Source organism: Euwallacea similis, chromosome 23, assembly GCF_039881205.1.
Source record: "Euwallacea similis isolate ESF13 chromosome 23, ESF131.1, whole genome shotgun sequence".
Classification (NCBI taxonomy): Eukaryota; Metazoa; Arthropoda; class Insecta; order Coleoptera; family Curculionidae; genus Euwallacea; species Euwallacea similis.
This window is the reverse complement of record NC_089631.1, coordinates 251,725-271,793: the sequence shown is the minus strand read 5'-3', so window position 1 is coordinate 271,793 and position 20,069 is coordinate 251,725. Positions and strand designations below refer to the sequence as shown.

The 20,069-nt window shown below is 37.6% G+C and overlaps 1 protein-coding gene across 3 annotated transcripts in view; it reads left to right on the top strand.

The window, feature by feature from the left end:
* Positions 1 to 1,195: 1,195 nt before the first annotated feature.
* LOC136416403 (heterogeneous nuclear ribonucleoprotein C) overlaps positions 1,196 to 20,069 on the top strand; it is a 138,109-nt gene continuing 119,235 nt past the window's right edge. For 2 of the 3 annotated variants that reach the window (XM_066401556.1, XM_066401554.1), the window contains exon 1: positions 1,196 to 1,408. The gene's annotated coding sequence lies outside the window, so the exon portion shown is untranslated. The remainder of the gene's footprint in view (positions 1,409 to 20,069) is intronic. The other variant, XM_066401557.1, reaches the window with a different exon arrangement.

Here is a 20,069-nt window from a genome sequence, read left to right as displayed (position 1 = left end):
AAATCATAACGGTGTCAGCCAGCATTCACGGCTTGTTTGTGTATGTCGATTTAGTATAGCAAAGGACGTGAATCATAAATCAGGGAAAAGGAGGGAAATTGTAGAAAAGCAGACATAGAAAATTGAGTTAATTTAGGTTAGTTGAGGTGACTATGCTATGCGGTGGTACAGTTTTTATTGCTCTATATTCTCTTCACATGAACTTCGTTGGTTGTGTGCACGCTATTTTAATATTCACAAGTACACTACACTACTATCTTTTTGCATGTATTTCAAGTCTAAAAGCTTCTCTGTCAACCTTAAAATTCAATCCATTTCCTCAAAAGTTGCTGACTTCCAGAGGGGTTAAATTTGTAGTGTATTTAGGAACCAGCAACGCTACTGTCTTTAATAGAAAGAATCTCTATCTTTCTTAAAATTGAATATCCCAAAATCCTATTGCCCCTCGATTTGCAAAGAGATTTGTCAGGAAATCTGTAGCTCTAGCTCCTGCACCCTTTACACTCGGTCTAATGTTTGAGAACAAGCCACGCCACTGCATTTTACGTGTCTACTTTTCTGAAAATTGACATACGTTTCCACGGAAACCATTGGCGTACTACGCCTGATTTTTTTACTGCTCCCTTATCCAAACATTAACAATTTAAACCCCAACTAACTCGTATTGTTCCCATTCGCAATCGCAGCCATTTCGAGGGCGAATCTGCTGAAGTCGTTTATCCCACCGCCCAAAACACAAAGCCGCATATTAAAGTGCCCAGATTTGATTAAAAGCTGAGGAGAAATGGCAATGTCTGCATTTTTGCCCACTTTACCCAACAGAGCTCATAGAGCTAGCACGGCATTTTAATGCATAGTTAAGTAGACGTCATCCCTCAAAAGACCAATAATACAGGCATGTGCACCTGTGTATCTCTATATACTCACTCAGGGGCGCGCGAAAGGAGTTTTCTGTTTGAAATTGCCATTACTTAGCCAGATCCTCGAATTTTGTTAAAAAGCTGAACAGTCAAAACAACGGAAATCATTTAAAAAACCATGTAACCATCTGACCGAATGACACAATCTAAAACTGCATCAGTTACACCTGCACTATTCGCTTTTCACCTGTCCCTCAAATTTTCCGACGCCCCACGATATGGTCCGATCGGGCGTCGCGATGCGCCACTATTTACCGGCGGCGGCCGTCGGCTTTTCTTCAGTTTTCCGCAACGCGCCTCGTTGAGTACGACGCTTGGTGTCGCGACGCCGAAAAGTGTCCGAAAGTACGCGCTCTTCACAACAAAAAGAAATTGTTTACAGCAACTCCTTGAGAGTAATATTAAATCTCGTTTGACTTTTGTAATTTTCAGTGGGGTTGATTTCAGTGGCTGAGGGGTGATTTTTTTAAGGGCTGTGAGCGTGATAGGTAAGTTTCGAAAGTTTACGAGTCTCTTTGTTAGTTCAAAATAATTCATAATTTCTTGAAATCCCCAGACAAACGTAAACAATTTATGCATTTATAATAAACGGCATTTTAACAAATTACCAGCAACGAAAACAAAATAAGCTAAAACTCGGCTCTATTATCGCACCTATAAACAATTTTTGTTAAAATATAGAGAAATGGATGTCTATATTCCTGATTAACGATACATTTTCACGATAAAGTAGCATAAAGTTATATTTATTATGCTGATTATTTACAATTCTGGTTTAAATTGGGGAAAGGTTCAGGGATCGTTGAAAGGGAAGGGGTGCTGGGATTTTTATGGTAATAAGGGATATCCCTATTTGCCAAGTCGTTAGAAGCTTTTGCTGACAGGTATGCAGGAAAATAGCTGGGAAGATTTTATGTGTTCCATTTTCGATGGCGAAAAGTCGCTTTTTTTATATTTTTAATATATCTAAAACTTAGAAAAACTTACGACACTTCTGTAATAGGTTGAGATCGCGATATTTATAAGGAAAAAAATGCGGCTTTACCTTAGTGTTTCCCCTCCTCCAGATCCTTTTATGAAAGATTTCATAAATTAGGACTGTTCGCATTTTTGGTATTTTCGGAAAAATTCACATGTGGTGCTTGTAGATCGGAGACCCGTTTCCACAAAAAAAAGCATCTTTCCAGCCTACTGATTTATGTCTAAGAGATCTCATAATATGAGAAAATTCATGTTCTTTTCGATGGAGTTAAGCTTCTTTCGTGTTTCATGTTTCTAATATTTTCGAAAACCTTCAAATGTAGTTCCTTTAGATCTCAACCTGAGCTAACCTTGGGAAAAGGCACTTTCCACCTCGTTGATTTTCCTCATCAAGTTTCCTTTTTAAAGCAAATAGGCTTATCGATGATAAAAATCTACTTTTGTCGGGGCTTTCCGTGTTTCTAAGATTTTCGAAAAACTTCGCGTTTGCGAGTTCTATTTGTGTAAGTCAAATATCCGTTTCCGCTGGAAAACCCGAGGGAAAGTGCGTTGGTTTCTAATCTATTAGTCTTTATAAGCAAGATCTCATTTGATGGAAAAATTAATGTTTTTTTTTCAATTCAATAAAGCTTCGTTTTTACGTCATTTCCTCTTTCTTATATTTTGGAAAAACCTCAAATGTTGTGCCTTTAGACCTGAGATCCGATCTTCCTAAGGAAAAAGGCGCTTTAATCCTCGCTAATTTTCCTCGTCAAGTTTCCCTTTTAAGGAAAATTGCTTAAGCTTATGGATAGTGGAAAGCTCCTTTTGTCCCGGCTTTTCGTGTTACTGAGATTTTCAAAAAACTTCGTATATGTGGGTAGTCTTTGTGTAGGTCTGTGGGATTCGTGTCTGCAGGACAAACCGAGAGAAAGTCCGTTGTTTTCCAGTAAACTGATTTTTCTCAAGAAGTGTAGTGTGAAACACGTGCGAAAATCACTTGTCATAGTCGTGCGCAAAATGTTGTTTCCAGCACTTGTTGCATAATATGTCATTTGTTAAGACTTATTGCGTCCCTGAATTATCGGAAAAGTCCATATTCCTGCGGTCGAACGCATAGATAAAATCGATTTCAACTAACCTCATTTCCTTCAATAATGAGGATAAATCGACAGGACGAGAAGAAGTAGACCTCCAGCAATTGGAGCGCCTGCATGTCGAGATTAATACCGTAATCGTGGATTTTATCTCTCAAAATTAGCCGAAAAAAGCCACTAATGTAAGGAGAACGTATAGAATAAGATCAAATCTCAAGCAAAATTTCACATATCGCCACATTTGTCGTTAAAACCTTTTAACCACACCCTCGAAAAGAATGTTTAGCAATACCTCAAATTCTCATTTTCTTCCAGCTTTAGCCAATTCGTCATTGACATTCCCCAATCGTTTCCATAATTAGTCGCCATCTAAGAATCCTAATTAACTTTCAAAGGCAGTGATCCAGAAGCAATTTTGGCAACGACGAGTGCGGACGGGGAAAAAATTACCGGATTAATTACATTATGTAAAACAAAGTCCAGGGCCTAATTGAAAATGCTCGTCAGCATGTTTCCGAGTAGAGTGACGTTAATGAAGGGCCTAAAACCGCCTATAAGGGACATTTTTAAAGATGTCACAAACAATGACAGAGTTGGTCAGTTAGGCTTAATTTTAACCTTCTATAAATTTCCCTAGATATACATGTAGGTCAAGGCGTCATGGGGCTTTCTTGGTTTGAATTGGAAAATTTCCAATCAATAATTACTAATTTAATTCATAATGTGATACATCAATTTTGTAGGACGCAAAAAGGCAAATGATTGCCATCTACCAGAGGTATTCATAAATTCTGCTTTATTAAGCGTGGTATTTGTAAGTGATGTTTATTTTCACGTGGCAATATTACTGTTTATTTTCCGTCGAAATGTGCATTCGCCGTTATTATATTTTGAATAATTGATACTTTAAAAGCTATTGCTCTTCAATTATTTGAGAAGAGCAAATTAGCTCTGCTTCGTCCTTGTGTTAACTCGGCAGTGACAAATCGCCGATGGTTTTTAATAAACCGCACGAGGAATAAAAGAAATACACTTCAGTCCCACCGAGTACAGTTTACACAATCCCTTATCAAACACTCGCCAGCAAGCAACATTTGTTTAGCCCTAAACATACCTCGGTCAAAGTATTTTCCTTCTATTATGTGGCCAATTACCCTTTTTTCGGTTTTTTTTTGTGCGGCTTGGAAAGGCATGCGTCATTAATTCTGGATTTCATGCTGTCTGTGAAGGGTCTCTGGATCGACTAGCCCGAAGCGACTCATTCCACGGAAACGTCTGGGACTTGTCAGTACTTTGAGAAGCGTTATTCTATTGGAAAGTAGAATAATCTGAAAATATTAATCCACGGTGCTAATGTGAATTCAAAAGTACCTTGCGATTATACCGGGTGTCTCCTAATTTCTAACTAACTCCCTGCAGAAGTTAGTCCCTTTGTTAGGAGAGAGGGAAGTGTAAGGTCTTTTCTAGCTTCCGCAGGAATTTAGAGTTGTTTCGAAGGAGTTTTAAATTTCCACAAAATTTTGAGCGGCTTTTTTGGGCTTTTTTTACAATCCTTGGAACTTTGTTGACACTTCTCGAGAATTTTTCCAATTGCTGTACTCCGGTTTTGAAGAGATTTTACTCCTTAACTTATCGATAATAGTGTTTGTTTTCTTAGACATTCTTGAAATTTTTTTGACGTTCAAAAGATTTTCCAAGGTTTTCGATGAGACCCTCCAATTTCCGCAGCAATTTAGAATCAATCCGAAGGAATTTTCGAATATCAATTTTTTTTTTGTAATTCCCTAGAAATTCCCGCAAGCCCTTGAGGGTTTTTAAGACCCTTCAGAGGTTTTTTCAATTTGCCAACAGGCATATTTGGATTCCAGGGAAGTTGTGAAACTTCAGGGAAATTGTAATTTTTCCGGCATTGTTTGCAACTTTTGGTACCTTTTTGCGATTAAAAAAAAAAATTCCAATTTACTTGGGATTTTCCCAATGCCAAAAATTGGCAAAAATTCAAAGACGCGTGATATCAATAGGCGTTGAATATAGAAAAGTACAATTTTCACCAAAATTTCTAGAAGTTTGATGGTCTCTATGTCAGTTTTTCGCTGCTTACTCTGAAAATTCCAGTTCCTTCATAAAACACTGCGAGTCTGTACTTTTGATATTTAAATTTTTGAGCAGTGCGATTTTAAAACGGAAACGCAGTGCCACCCTTGTTACAAACGAATTAATTTTCTAATCCCCATCCTTGCTCTCATTGGGCTCAAACGCACATTTTTGAGTTTTCCTGTTGTTCATCATGTCTATAAAAATTGGAAAGCTCTCCTGTCGTGAAAGAGGTAAATCGATCTTCACGTTAAAATTTGAAATAAATATTTTAAAACTTGTGAAAGCTTGTAAATTCTCTTTTGAAGTTTTATTTATCCCATATTCATTGTACTTCTCCGTAAGCGCAAAAAAAATATAAATTTAAACTACTTCTCGCAGAAAATAAATCTTCTATTCATTGAAAAAGATGAGTGAAGCTTTAACTTCTTGTATCTCGAAAACTAAACGTCTGCGCCTGTGAATAAACGTTTATTTAAAACGTGGCTTAAAACGGTTTGTTCTGAAAAAGTGCTTCCACAAGGAAAACAGATATACTGTGTAAAACAGTTTTTGAAATTTCGTTGTATTAGATTAGAATTTTTTCTTGTTTAAGGGAAATTCGGTCGCAAAATTCCCGAGATTGTGTTCTTCTGGTTTGAATGTTCTGATTATTGTTTTCCAAGTGGAATTTCTAGGAAGTTTTTCAACAAAACAATTTACAAAACCCCGTAATTTATTTCGAAACTTCTGTCTATTTATTTGCCTAAAGGTGGATTTTCGAATGAACTTCACCTACAAATAAATAACATAGTTAGCAAAAGTATTTAGTGCTCTTAAATTTCCCATCCAACTATTTTTGTGTTTATACCATGAAAGTGTTTACTCCTAACTTCCACACCACCGGATGAAATTCACCTATCAATGAGCTCGTTTGCACAGAAATCTGTTTCTAGTTCTATGAGATGTAATTGCGAAATATTCACACGATTTAGCTTTGGTGAAGCTTTTATTGGGTTTACATTAGAGGGACGTAAAAACGGATATTATGTGCGAATGGGCAGGTTCAAATAAACACCCATCTATGAGCATGGCAAATCACCACATGCAGTGCTGGCTCCCTAGAGAGGGTGGACCTCTTTGACGTGCTTCAAACTAGCTAACACGGCTTCCCCATATAATCGGATACGTAAAAGTTTTAACAAATTGCCTTCATTTAGGCTCACACCCAGCTATGTGCGTGCTAGTTTGTTTTAATAAGTAATAAGCCCCATCCCTCTCGAATGTCCATTAAATTAATTATTCAGTGTCGTGATTTCGAGGGTGGCCGACGCTGCTACTAAAGGTCAGTTTGATATAGCTGCTCGGTTTAATAATTATAAATGGGGCTTCGAATTTTTTTTATGTCTAGAAATTGGCAGTGGGTGCAAGTTTGCTTTTAGAACGGCGAGTTTGCCTGGTTTTGGACGAAAAAAATCAGAAGCACAAAATTCAGAGCCGAAAAATAGCAGAGCTCGAAGCAAAAATGACAGTGAGTCCTCGATTCTTATAATGCTAAATCTGAAATTATTCCTCTTTTCATTTCTTCAAGAATTACTATAGGAAGAACTCTGCGCGAATAATCCTCATTAACACACCTCTCTAGAGTATCCTCATATTGCGACTTTATTTTTTCTTCTTTCACTTTTTCTTCCAGGATCTCACTTATTTTGCTGACCTTCCTCATCCCCATGACTTATTTTTCAACATTATTACCTAAGTTAATCATCAAACATCTATTAAAATAAATCCTACACAGACCTAATAAAATCTCAGTTTATATATGTATTCACTCACTGTTTGGCTCCGAGAAAGAAAATAGACAAATTCGCATCATTTGTTTAAAATATCACATTATTCCGCGTTCGTTTCAATTTATTTTTGTTTTAAATTTATTCGGCACAAATATCGTTAATCTCTACAGTTTATTTTATTGAAATACAAGGACTTGAAATAATTGTTCACGTTTGAGGTATCTGTGCTGATTTCTGCATGTATGGCTAAGACTTAACGATCGGTGCTGAATACAAACAACATAAAAAACACGTCGGAGGAAAATCTGCGTTTTCAGATGAAGATTTCTCGCAATTTCTTTCGTTCAGCTCATTTCCACTCGATATACGTGGAGCACTCGCTGGAAACTGAAATTAAATTCTAGTTTTTTAACAATTTCAAGAACATGGCAACCGCGCATCGTTCATTTGTTCAGATGTCATGGCCTACAAGATTCGCAAAGCCTACAAGGGGGAGAGAGATGAACGGCTAATGTCACCGGAAAAATTCTGAAGACGGTGTTGACAGAGTTTCTGCGTTTTCTTTTCAAATGCTGTGGGCATTATCATGATTTTAAGATTGGAAGATTAGATTGAATTAACAGCAAACTCAAAAAGTGGGTCAAACTAAACTTCGCTTGTAAAGTACCCTTACTAACGGATTGTTTTCAGTTCTAACAAAGTTTTGCTTGAAAACCTCAGATCTAGTTCAGAAAGTTTTTTTCTTTCCTGCTTTTCTGTTTTGTTCGGCTTCCTGATAACCTGAACTAACCTGAACCCCTTCCTCAAATTCTAGGTGAAAACTTTAAAAAGCTTCATCGAAAACTGTAGCTCCCCGTCACTCCATTACTCTCAACTTGTTCTTTATCCATTCTTAATTAGAGTCGGAGTCCCAATGCATATCCAGGGAATAATAATAAATAATTAAGCGGGTTTCCAAACCCACCGTTGACTTAATGCATGTATAATTTCTAAGGGCATTGTTGCTTTTACAAGAAAATCGTTTTATCTTCTACCTACTCAGGGTGTGACCCTCAGATAATTCCGTCATTCAGCTTTTAATATTAAACAACTTTTGAAGGGAGCAAAAGATGGAAATGAGTTTCCAATTATGACATTTCAGACCTTTTTCAAAGTTCAAGTTGCTGGAAAATCATGGAAATCCCACCCTAGATTATATATACCCATCCAAAACGTAAATAAAGGCAAATGAATTTGTCGACAAAAAGCCTGAATTACTTGAAGTTTATTTATGTGGGGGCAGCTTTCGCCGTGTAAATTATTGCCCAAAATTTACCCTTCTAAGAGGGTGTCGTCTCCCAATATTTTTCACATGGGAATGAGGTGAAGTGATACACTACATTAAGCCTTACATAAGGGGTCCTTTCGCGCCCCGATCCACCTGTTGTCCTTCCACGTTGAAAGGTCCTCTGTCCCTTTACAAAACCACCCGTCATCTTTACAGGTATCCCATTCCATAAAAAAAACAGGAGGTCTTCTCGAAGCCAAGCGGTGGCTCCGACCCTGTGCCTAGGAGGGGCCCACCTCTCGAACACTATGAAGAAGTACTATGAAGATTCCTCTCCTATATTGTCTTTCAGAGCGAGCTCTGCTTAATTAATAGGAGATAAATAACTCTATTTAGTCGGCAATGCTTTCTAACGACTCCCACTAGGTCCCCGATGAATGTGGGGTGTTAGTGGCACGGCAGTACTCAGTGGCGCGTCGAAGTAGCCCTTCTGCGAAAGCTCTGAATCGGTCGGTGTTCAGGTCCTTCTACACGTGGAAAGCAGTAAGATTGGAAAACCCAATAGAGAATTTTCGAAATTAGGTCAACTTTTATTACGTCATTGAAAGTAGTGGTGACAATATTTTTCACTAACCTTTACAAACAACTTTGAGGTGATTCAGGCTGTTCCCTTTTATTACATTTTAGATGGTCCACCCTATACACATATTCTCTCTTCCATGGGCCTCTCTGAAACATTAACATGAGTTCTGAAACGTCAACTGTAAACCCGAATAATACAGCAATCCATTAATTTCCATAGAGCGATAAACCGACCACATCCGCGCATATACAGCCACATTTTAATTTGTCCCTCATTCTGCTGGTCCATTACGTAGCATTGAACCCTCGGATTTGTCTTTTTATGGACCTTCTCTGGTTTAATTAGAGGAGTGGACCCTGTATGAGCGTTGAGTTTGTCAGCTTGAATTTGCGGACCGGGAACTAAAATTAAAAGGGGATTATTTTCTCTTGAAGCCCCCCCTGTGACGAATAAGCTCAATTTGTCGCGGTGGTTTTTAATTTCTGGCTTGTGGCCTGTTTTTTTAAATTTAGTCGGCTTTGTTTATGTTGAAAAGAAGGTCCGGGAAAGATTGTAATTGAAGTTCCTTGGGGTTTGAGTTTGAGATCTCTGAATGGAGCGCACGAAACGGGTCTCCTCAGAGTTAAACGCGGAAAACTCGATTTTCTTCAAGATGCTCTGTTGCCTCTGTTAACAGATGTTCCTTCAAGCTACTTCTTATACTTCAACAGACAGTTCTGATGAATGCAACTAACCCTTCACAGGAACACAACTACCCTTTACAGGTTACTTAAAAAGCAAATTTTCCACTTATTAGCCGTCACTTAGAAGGCTTGGAGAATTTTCCTCACAAAACGGCAACTAATTAGGGAACTTGCTAATTCCCTTTTGGTTGTCTATTACATCTGAGAGCGTCCCGACGCTTGCTTGCGCTCAAGAAAAACAAAACAGTGTGCGAGCAGAAATTTTCTTTATGGAATTAAGAAAGTTGCTTTAGCTAATTAAGAATATGCATATAGAGATGGGATGAAAACAGGCATATAATATCGAGGTATGTTCGGAGATATGTACTTACTTTAATTATTTCATACAGAGCATTGGCTAGACTCTGAAACAAGTTTTGAGTACTGCATGCACATCGTAGATAAGTTCAACTTTAAATAAATTTAGTTACGACATACAAGTAGAAATTACAAAGCACTCTTGCCCGGGAGTTTTTTCGCACGCATCTTAAAACTTTTAAGTTCGATAACCTTACAAAATGTGTAATAATCTCTTCATACATCATCTTTAGTTTTGAAGCCAAACCCATCTATTGAATGTCGCCCAATAATCTCCTCAACAAATCGCTATACACCAATTGACATCACTAGCATTCACCAATCCAGAGGCTTGAAATTTTGTTTTTGGGCGAGGAAAGGGCGTGTCTTTCTGACTTCTCTGTGTTGATTTGTTTGGACAATAATGAACAAAATAAGTCAATAAATTATGGCTAAACGATGCTAATACATTGTTGATATAGCCTTAATACGAATGATTTATTTGGGACAATACATCGATTTCGAGTCACAGATTATGCTGTTTGGTATTAATAAGCCGTTTAGACTTCGTCATGAAAGAGCTGATTGTGGAGATAATATTTGGGATTTATGTCGATTGATTTGTTAGTCCGGTATTAGTGGGTGAAAAGAATAAAAAATCGCTCAATTTATGAGTGAATTCCGGTTCCTGCTCATAAACTAAAATTGGTTTTAATCTCTCTTGAACGAGACATTTATGGAAGTGGATGGTTTAATAAAGTAGGACAAAAGCGCTTTTGGGAGATTAAATTTTTTAATTAAATTGTTCAGTTTTTTAGGAAGGGCCTGTGAGATTAACCAGAAGCATAGTGCGCCAAGAGATACCTGCCGCATTCTGACTAAAACTGCTTCTAGAATAAAATGCAGCCGAGCCATTTAGCTGCGTGGATTAAGTAATTTCGTTTAAAGTTAAGTAGCATAATGGAAAATGACAAAGTGGAGGGATAAAAGTGGAAGCACTTTGCTTAATAATGCCGCTGCCTTTTTTCCTATAAGCTGCATTTCTTTAGATAATTGGGAATGGTAGGCTTAATCTAATCAGGGCCCGCCCAGATTTAGGTTTCCGCGGCACGAAAACGTAAAACCCCCCCACAAAAGGGTAAAATGATGATATCCAAAGAGACTTATTTATTGATTGGGTGCATATTGCCTCGTGGCACGCCATTTTATTTCTTTGAAATCCGAACCGACGGGCGTGTTTGTCGGAAAGTTAGTAATATACTGTTTGCATAGTCTTAAATTGTTATCCGCATTGCATAGCTACCCCAACTTATGATTATTTCGAATCGAAAAACTTTATTCGCCTTTATCGTCAACTTTTCGTGTTATTTGGGTATATTTTCGTAGGGAAAAAATTAATTTGCATATTTCGGAGAAATATTTAGCATGCAATGAAGGTTGAAAGTGTTAAGAAGAGGTTGTTAACATATGTATTCAAAAAATACACTAGTATATTCTTCTAGAACTAGACGTGAGCATTGAATAAACGGTCCATAAATCATCTACGTTTCCGCACAAGAAGACAAGACAGTTTGCGACAATTTTTATCAGTGGCGGTATCTAGCTTGTTATTAGTATCATGATCATCATCATCATCATCATCATCATCATCATCATCATCATCATCATCAACATCAACATCAACATCATCATCATCATCATCATCATCATCATCATCATCATCCTTGTCAACATCCTCAGTAGAAGCAGCAGCAGCAGTATTCCAACTATCATTCCCTGAGATCCCAAAAGAACCATTTTCTACAGTGTTAATAGGTTTCCAGATTCTTTTTTTTACCTCCAGATTTTTCGGTTGCAATAAAGTTCCCATCCAATTTTGTCTAATACTTTATTCTTAAACCTGACCCAAAACTAGATAATGATATTTATCGTCCCGTGTTCTCGTACCACACAATTTTAGCCTCCTTGAAAATTGAGATTTATTTCAATCTGCATGTATCAACTTTCGTATGCGAGATTTATCGGCAACATTATTAGATTTTTTCGCGTTTTAGCCGCGTTCCATTGTGCCACATTGACTTTTCCAATGCTTCTAAACATTGGATATTGAATTCGCGATTGTGCAGCCATAAGCATTCCAGACTAAGAACATAAATAGAATTTATTCTCAGGAAACTGGATATACACAAGGAGGAAGTTTCAAGGCTGCAAGTTGGTAATTTATTCTGACCATAACTTCAAACGGGCCTTTAAACTTTCAACACTGAAAAAGACAGTTGCTAACTGTAATTCACTTGATATAAAACAGCGACGAACTAGCGTGCGCACATTACTATAGAAAAGAGTTCGTGAAGTCACGTTCAGTTGTTATTTTCCCACTTTCCCGGATTTTTATTGTGGCTTCTTGGCTAGTCTATGCATTATTTCAAGGAAATCTCAGGTTTATCCATATAGGTACACTCACCCGAAACTAAAAAAAGACCCTTTAGGGACAGCTCAAGCGGAAAACTACTAGGAAAACCCTTTCAGGCTAGGGCACAACACCAAACTTTGAACTTCTTAATTAATTGCAGCTAATCTTGAAAGTTCTCCTGTGTGCCTGTCTAGTGGTTTATTTAAATTCGCCTTTGTTTGTCTTGGACACCAGGTAAACCTTTCACCGTTATTGCTATAGCCAAGTACGGTTATTTATCAAACTATAGGACCAATCGTTCACAGAACGATAAATCTATTCTAAAATACCTATAGGGCAGAATTTTAACCTGACAAAAGGTCTTTCGAGAATTAAATCGACTTTACACTCAAATAAATCACTCAGGCAAATAAACTCCCATTACTTGGGTGCTTTTTGACCCATTCAGGTCAGAGGTATATATCTTATGCAAGGAACGCTTGTTTAAACTGCACATCAATAAATCCTCTTCGGGGAATCGACCCAATTTACATAATTACTTAATTGGATTCGAATTAAATTAAGGAAGGATACAGGAGGGCACCTACGCAGGTATTTGCATGCTAAATAGGGCGAAATTCAGGCCAAGGTTCTACGCCTTTTAAGAGCTCGTCAGACTTTTATTCGATTTTAATATTTGGTTGCAGATACAGAGGCTCGATCCTCAGTCTTGTCCTAATCTTTGAGGCCGTACGTTTTGAAGGGTGCTCAACCGAGTTACAAAGCAAGTGTTGACTTTCGGCCCTAAACAACGGTCATCTTTGCACAGGAAGTTGCTAAATGCTCGGAAATGTACACAGAATATCGGTAAATAAACTCGTAATCAAACAAAGGACGAAGGGCTGGCTGAGGTTTTTCAGCCTCCTGGCTACCTCTCTGAATATAAACGTTGTTAAGTGCCTAAGCTTGATGTTTGAGTTGAATTTCGTTCATCTTTATTGTTCATTTGAACGAAGGGAAGCCCAAAATGTTTTAGGTGGTATTGATTTTTGAAAACATAATTTAGGTGTGTCGTAATGTGTTCGAAGGGCGGCACAGAAAGGGTGATACAAACGGTTGATGGGAAGAAAGGGTCTTATTAACTTTATGTGGAAACGTTCCTCTGTGTGAACGTGAATCAGTCGGAGAATTTAGATATGCATTTTAATAATATAGAGTCTCTCTAATTCCAATATGTGAATTAAATTCTGTACAATTCAACCCACATATACTCCATATTATTTTAAACTTCCCATCGATTCTAGTAATGAGGGTAACTGCAGCCTGATAAATAAATCCATTTTTGGTGAAAAATTTCCAGGAATTTCGAATTTTTAGAGGTGTCAATACTTAATAAAGTTAACGGATTCGAGAGCTAGCAGCTGCGGAAAAAACCCCGACTCCAGGCATTTGAAAACATTAGCTATAGATATAGGTTGATAGAGTTTATAGAAGCTTAAAGTATTTCGAAATGTCTGTGAAAACCTAAATTTTCGAGCTTTTTTCAAAAAAGCAGCATCGGCCGAAATTTCTAGAGGATCAATATCGAGAAAAAATAAGTTTCTAACATAAAAAATCGTTTATTTCCCGGTGTCGCACCATACCACTGGTTTTAACTAGTTTCAGTGTTCACAATTCCCTCAAATCGGAAATTTTCTTCTGGTACTTTTTGAAAAGCAGCAGTGCGCAGGACGAAATTTCTAAAGGGGCAGCAAAAGAATTTTAACCTTGTGCCAGTTGTGCAGAACTTGACAGAAAAAACTGAAATCTGGCGAAGTGAAGGAATTGCTGCCTCAACAATCCCATTAAGTGATCTGAAGACGTGATTACGACGACGACGAAAAATATCGCACCAAAGTTGAGGGGTTAAAGCCAAGATTTCTTTTCTGAGTTACGTGATGGCTGGAGTTAACCTGCACTCTCTAAACTGTCTGTTGCCTTGAAGCCACAACTGTGAACACTCCAAAGACTTTTTTCTGCGTAGTCATGGGCTGCACACACATAATCAACAAAATTAAACCCTAAGCAATCCGTATGTAATACCTGTAAAACCCATTGAAGGCCCTAAATTATTAGCAAGTTTGGAAATGGAATTTTAGAGCTTATGATGTAATTACCTGAATAATTTAACAAACTCTGATTCGTACTCAATAATACATACCTTGAAATTATTGTTTTCAAATTAGCCTGATCTAATGTAGATATTGCGTGCATTCAAGGGCTAAACGCTTGATTATTTACAGATTTATAATATAACTGAATGCATAATGCAAAAATCGTTTAGGGCTTAGTAGACAGGTATCCGTTTTTATCAGCAGGGCAAGGCCTCAAACAAAATTTTCCAAAGGAGAAAGCATAAAACCGATCGTGTGGAAAGGGTTTTCCGCCCAGTCCCAGAAGATAAGCGCAAAGTTAAATGACGCATAGAATGTATTTTATGTATTTCCCCGCATCTATCGGCTGGTAGTAAATTTGTGAGTACTATTGATATTTAGAACTCACGAGGGTAAAAAATCGTAAGTTTTGAAGTGAATAGTAAGGAAAACTATAAAATAATTCATCTTGGGCCATTAGCTCTGCCCTTATCTTTCTGAAAGCAGGCGCAGAGGGCCCTTTACAGGCGGAAGGTTTTCCAATTTGCATTTACGCCAAGCTGCCGCATGTTTTGTCCTGTTTTCTTTGCAATCGCAGGCATATTTAAATGATATAAAGCACCTGCCCGTTTAGCTATCTCTATAAGACAAGGGTTTTAAAGTCTAGCTGTCCATAACTTTAGATGACTAAAGTTTGCCTAAAAATTTCGCGACGATGGCAAATTTAAGTTTAATAGGTCACTAACTTGGGAAACTCGTTTTTTTACCATGAGCAAAGACTAAATAAAATCCCCGGCAACTTTTCGAATCGACAAACTTTTAAAATGGCCCGGAAAATTTTTGTGCGACAAAGCAAGTTTGCCCAACAAATAGGTTTTGATTAAACTTGCTCTATAGTAGAACTCAAGTCTCTCCAAAAGGGTCGTTTGATTTCTGGACTTATGGATATGCAGAGCGGGGAAAAAATTAATCCCGAAATAAATTTTGGACCTAAACTCCACTCGGATCTCGTTAAAACTTTATTATCATGCAGGGAAATGGCTCCTGCTGCTAAATACCTATCATAAATGTTTTGTTTACAATATGTCGCGTCTTGTTACATAAAAAGTTCGTAGTGACATGCAATCTCGACGATTTCACGCCATGCTTTTACGGCTCGGAGCTTGTACGAATTTTTCTTAACGTTGCTAATCAGGCAGAGGAAATTTCATGCTTATATTGCACGAATTTTTCACAACTTAATGGCGTTTGATACGCATGCCATTTTAGTGGATGAGCGACATGAACCGTTCAGGGCAAAAGTGGTATAATTTAATGAAGTGTTTCCTGTAGAAGTAGTACTACGAACCTCAAGTATGCTTAAATATATAATTAAGCACATTATTAATTACAATTATAGCATGTGTAGGCTCACTATATTATTTTATGAAATATGCACAATTTTTTACCAGGTCGATTTTTCGATATTTTAAATACTCGGGAAGCCAAATTAATGCTCTGCTCCAAATTCAGCTAGACGCCACTCAACAAACTTTGACTTCTCTGATTTTTGGAATATTTTCAAAAAAATTGTTGTCTTCTTGTGGGGATGATTTCCTCCCGTAAGAAGCTAAATTTGCACTTTCATCCACCTTAATCAGATGCACAGTTCACTGGAATACGAAGGATGCGACTTGTTCAGACTTGATTTCCTTATATCATTTTTTAATGATTTTTTCCTTAACAACCACCTTCTTAGGTCGCTCTTCCACTGCAACTTCAATAACTTCTACTCCTTATCCAGGAAAATTTTCAATGAGGGATTATGTTTTTTCTTGCTTTCTGCTAGGCTCAAATTTGACAGTTTCTGACACGCCAAAATTGAGGTTTTCATGCCCCTGATTTTTGAAAACTCGCGTGTCTCTAAAGAGTGAAAGTTTAACCATCCTATTGGGCTTAGAAATACTTCTAAGTGTTCTTTATAACCACCTAATCTTACGCTTTCTTCGATTTCAATTCAGAACTACAACTGGGTCATATCTGCGAGTTTCCGAAATGCAAAATAACGAAGTTTTTCATAATTCTGATATTTTTTATTTGTAGGACCCGTAGGAATAAAGTTTTTATTGCCTTATTGTAAAGGCAGATAACTCTAGGTCTCCCCTATAAAAAAATCAAATTTGCATTTTCTTCCACTTCAAATTAGAGGTGCACTTGGCTCGAGTCTGAAGGTTAATAAAAAGCAAAGAAAAGATGTTTCCATTTCTTTGATTTGTGAATAATTCTAATGCCCAACAAAAGAAAGTTTTCGATGTCTTATCATACAGGATGTCCCAAAAACATTGGTAGAGATTAGCATTAGTTAAAAAAATTGGAGTGTGACCTACTTCTGGGACTGGGCTAAAAAAATCATTAAAACGTGGTTCTTTCGCCAAAAACGGTCGATTTTTTGGGACAGAAGACCGCTATGACTCAATGTCTCTATGATGTCATTTTGTCGCCAGAGATAGGCGGATAAGGTAACGTCATTTCCTCCGAATTCGCCGCCGTGGATTAGTGTTTATTATGATATGTATTTATCAAAAAGGGGAGACAAACTTATAAATACCAACGCAACGTCCACTTCCCCTAAGTCGTTGTAGACTTGTAGCAGTAGAGGTACCGTATAAAATGGCCTCCGATTCAGCGGTTGAGGTCTCTTCATCAGAGTCGATGATCCAGGTACCATTATGAGGAGCCAGAGCGGCACTAAAGCACGATACGCACTATCCTTTTGGGGTTCATTGGTGCCTACCAATGTCCCTTTGATCCAAAATAAAATCTAGGCCACTGCAGCCGTTCCTTGGGACACCGTGTCTGCATCCTGCGGCACCTAATTATTTGCAGCACCATTAGTAATTAATCGCTTTGTCTCCTAATCTAAATTGTAAATTTTTGATTGCCGTTTCACTAATAACTATGCAAATGTCCCCGTATTAGCTTGCATGGCACCATATATCAATCTATTTACATACAGTTGCGTGTCGTCTCTTTTAAAAAATTCGCCTCTTTATTCTTCTTATTAGCACTTTCCTTTGCCATAATTAGGTCGTTATGACATTAAGCTATTTTATGGCGTTTTCCAGTCTTTTATTATTTTTTTCCATGCTGTCGAAGCCTAAAAATATCGCTTACACGACAAGCTGGCAGCGATTTGCATGCTGATCCACTTTAAACTTTACCCTTTCCTTAAGAAGCCTTATCGGAAGACAGGTAGGGTGAATAAACAAGGGTAAATAATGTCAGACAAGATAGGATATCTTTACGGTTTAGACTTTTGCATATGTTTGTAGAGCTTCCTTTCGGTTTGCTATTACACGCAATGATGTGCATATAAATGAGGCCCTTTTTATTAATGCAAAAATCGATTCCACAGGTTTACGTGTTCCACTTGCACCACCATTTAAATTCATTTTGTATTTTACATGTTCCGTTCCACTTCTAGGTCACATGACTCTCTGTATATTCCAGTTGAATTTTTTTCCCGGGAAAACGATCCAGAGTCGTGCAGCGGACAATTACAACCCCGGGTTAATCTTCCGTGTTTTATTTTCGAATAACTGCGTTCCGAGCGGGATTAATCCCATAATCCCTCCTGATACGTGCAACAATTAATTCCGGAACACAATGTTGATGGAATTTTCTCTATTTATAAAACTAAATTAAATTTTTGGCGCCATAACTCGTTTTTGAGGTCGGGATAACTGGAGCCGCGCCACTACTGCAACAGGCCACATTTTAAACCCGGTTGATCCGCTTTGGATAGCAAACCAATCTCTGGTTTAATATTATGTTAATGCGGAATAAATTATGTCGATAGCTGATTAAAATTTGGATAATGCATGTGTGGCTTTCCCACTGAGTAATTCTAAATTTATCAATTTCAGTTCGATTTTCAAGCAAAAAAACTTCGAACGGTGACGGATCTCCATGGAAACCCTCCTCGAAAACCAAAAGAGGAGTCTCTATCCAGTATTTTGCGGTATCAAAGCGAGATCATTTGGCGATAGAAGGGCCAAAGAGGGCAGGCCCGGAAGGAGTCTTTTAGGACTTTTAGGAAGTTCCTCAAAGGACTAAAAATATTTCTCTTTCTGTCCGTTACGGCACTAATTCTCGTTTAAAAACTAAAAAATCATCGGCACCTGAAGAATTAATTATTCGGAAATCCGGTTCGTTATGGGAAACTTCTAGAGAGCCAAAAACGCAAGACTTCCGAAGAAATGGCAGTTCAGCAATATTCAGTTGTAATTCTCCTTCTTTAAAAATCCCATTCCAAGCGATTTCTTGTTTGTCCAGTTCATCCAAGGGCCCAGCTGATCCTATCCAAACTTAGCTTAGACCTAAAAATGTGGCTTTAGGGGCAGTGTACCTAATACCCTCAAACCCCCTGAAAATCTCCCCTAAGATCATTTCATGTTTTTTGATTTATGCAAACTTACCCCACTCGTCAAAATTTAATTTAAAGCTCGTTTGAGTTCCTCGAAATATCCTGCAAATCCTCTTCCAGGTTAATTCGAATTAATTAAATTCATGAAACACTGAGAAATTAAAAACAAATTAACTGCCCGGATAGACCTTCTACACTACTGGTTTCACAGTTGATAATCGCCCAACTACTGGGTATAATAGGCGAAATTTGTCACGTCTTTGACCAAGAAACTGATGAAGTGACAAAATTCGGTTTACTATGGAGGACATGTTTTAAAATTGTAACTTGCAAAATAATCCTTCTACGCCACTGAATTTCACACTGAACAATCACCTAACTATCGGGTCAAGATAGTGAAATTTTCGACTTCTTTAACCAAGGATCGCTGCCTTAGCGGACTGGCATTTGATGGAGTCAGAAAATACGTCTGTACGCACTGGCTAAATGAAAGGAGATTTCTAAAAAAGTGTAACATGTCAAACAAATTCTTCTACGCCACTGAATTTTACCGTGAATAATCGCCTGACTAAAAGGTATAAATAACGAAATTTGCAGCTTGGTCAATCAAGGAACAGTGGCGCAGCGAAATGGCATTTGATAAGATCACAAAAAACGTTGGTGCGCAGTGGGTGAATGTAAGGAAAATTTTGAAAAATTGTAGCCGACCAAATAGTCCTTCTATGCCAGTGCATTTCACAGTGAATAATTACCTAACATATAGGGTATAGACAGTGAAATTTTCATCTTGTTTAATAAAAAAAACAGTGGCGTAGACATTTGACAAGATCGCAAAACACATTGCTAGGCATTGGCTATTAAATTTGAGGAAACTTAGAAAACTGTAATTGATCAAATATACCTTCTGGATCCCTGCATTTAACGACGAATAATCGCTTAAATATTGGATGAAGATAGGGAAATTTGCAGCTTGTTTAATGAAGAAACAGTGGCGTAGTAAAGTAGCATTTGACTGGATCCCTACAACAAACTAAACTCTTGGTCCTTCAAGTTAGTTGCAATTAATCGCCAGCATTTCGAATATCGTAGAGTGCAATCAATAATTGAGATTAACTTAGTCCTCGAAGTAGAATCCTTCCATTGACTGCCAAGATATAAATAGCTAATTTAATTCTCCCATTAATTTCAAAAACTCTTTGATATTTCACGGATACACATACTTTAATTGCGTCGATATTTCACTTCAATGCACAGTATCGATTAAATTACCTTCAAAAGCTTCTTTTTAAAGAGCTGGAGGTAAATTATTGGTCGATTAAGGCTTGAGACCAAAGGAACCGTTTCGTGAATTTTTATTTGGGTATAAATTATCGACATGTTTGAATGGAGTAAACAGGTGAGTAATCTTGACTCGAATGCAGTTTCAAA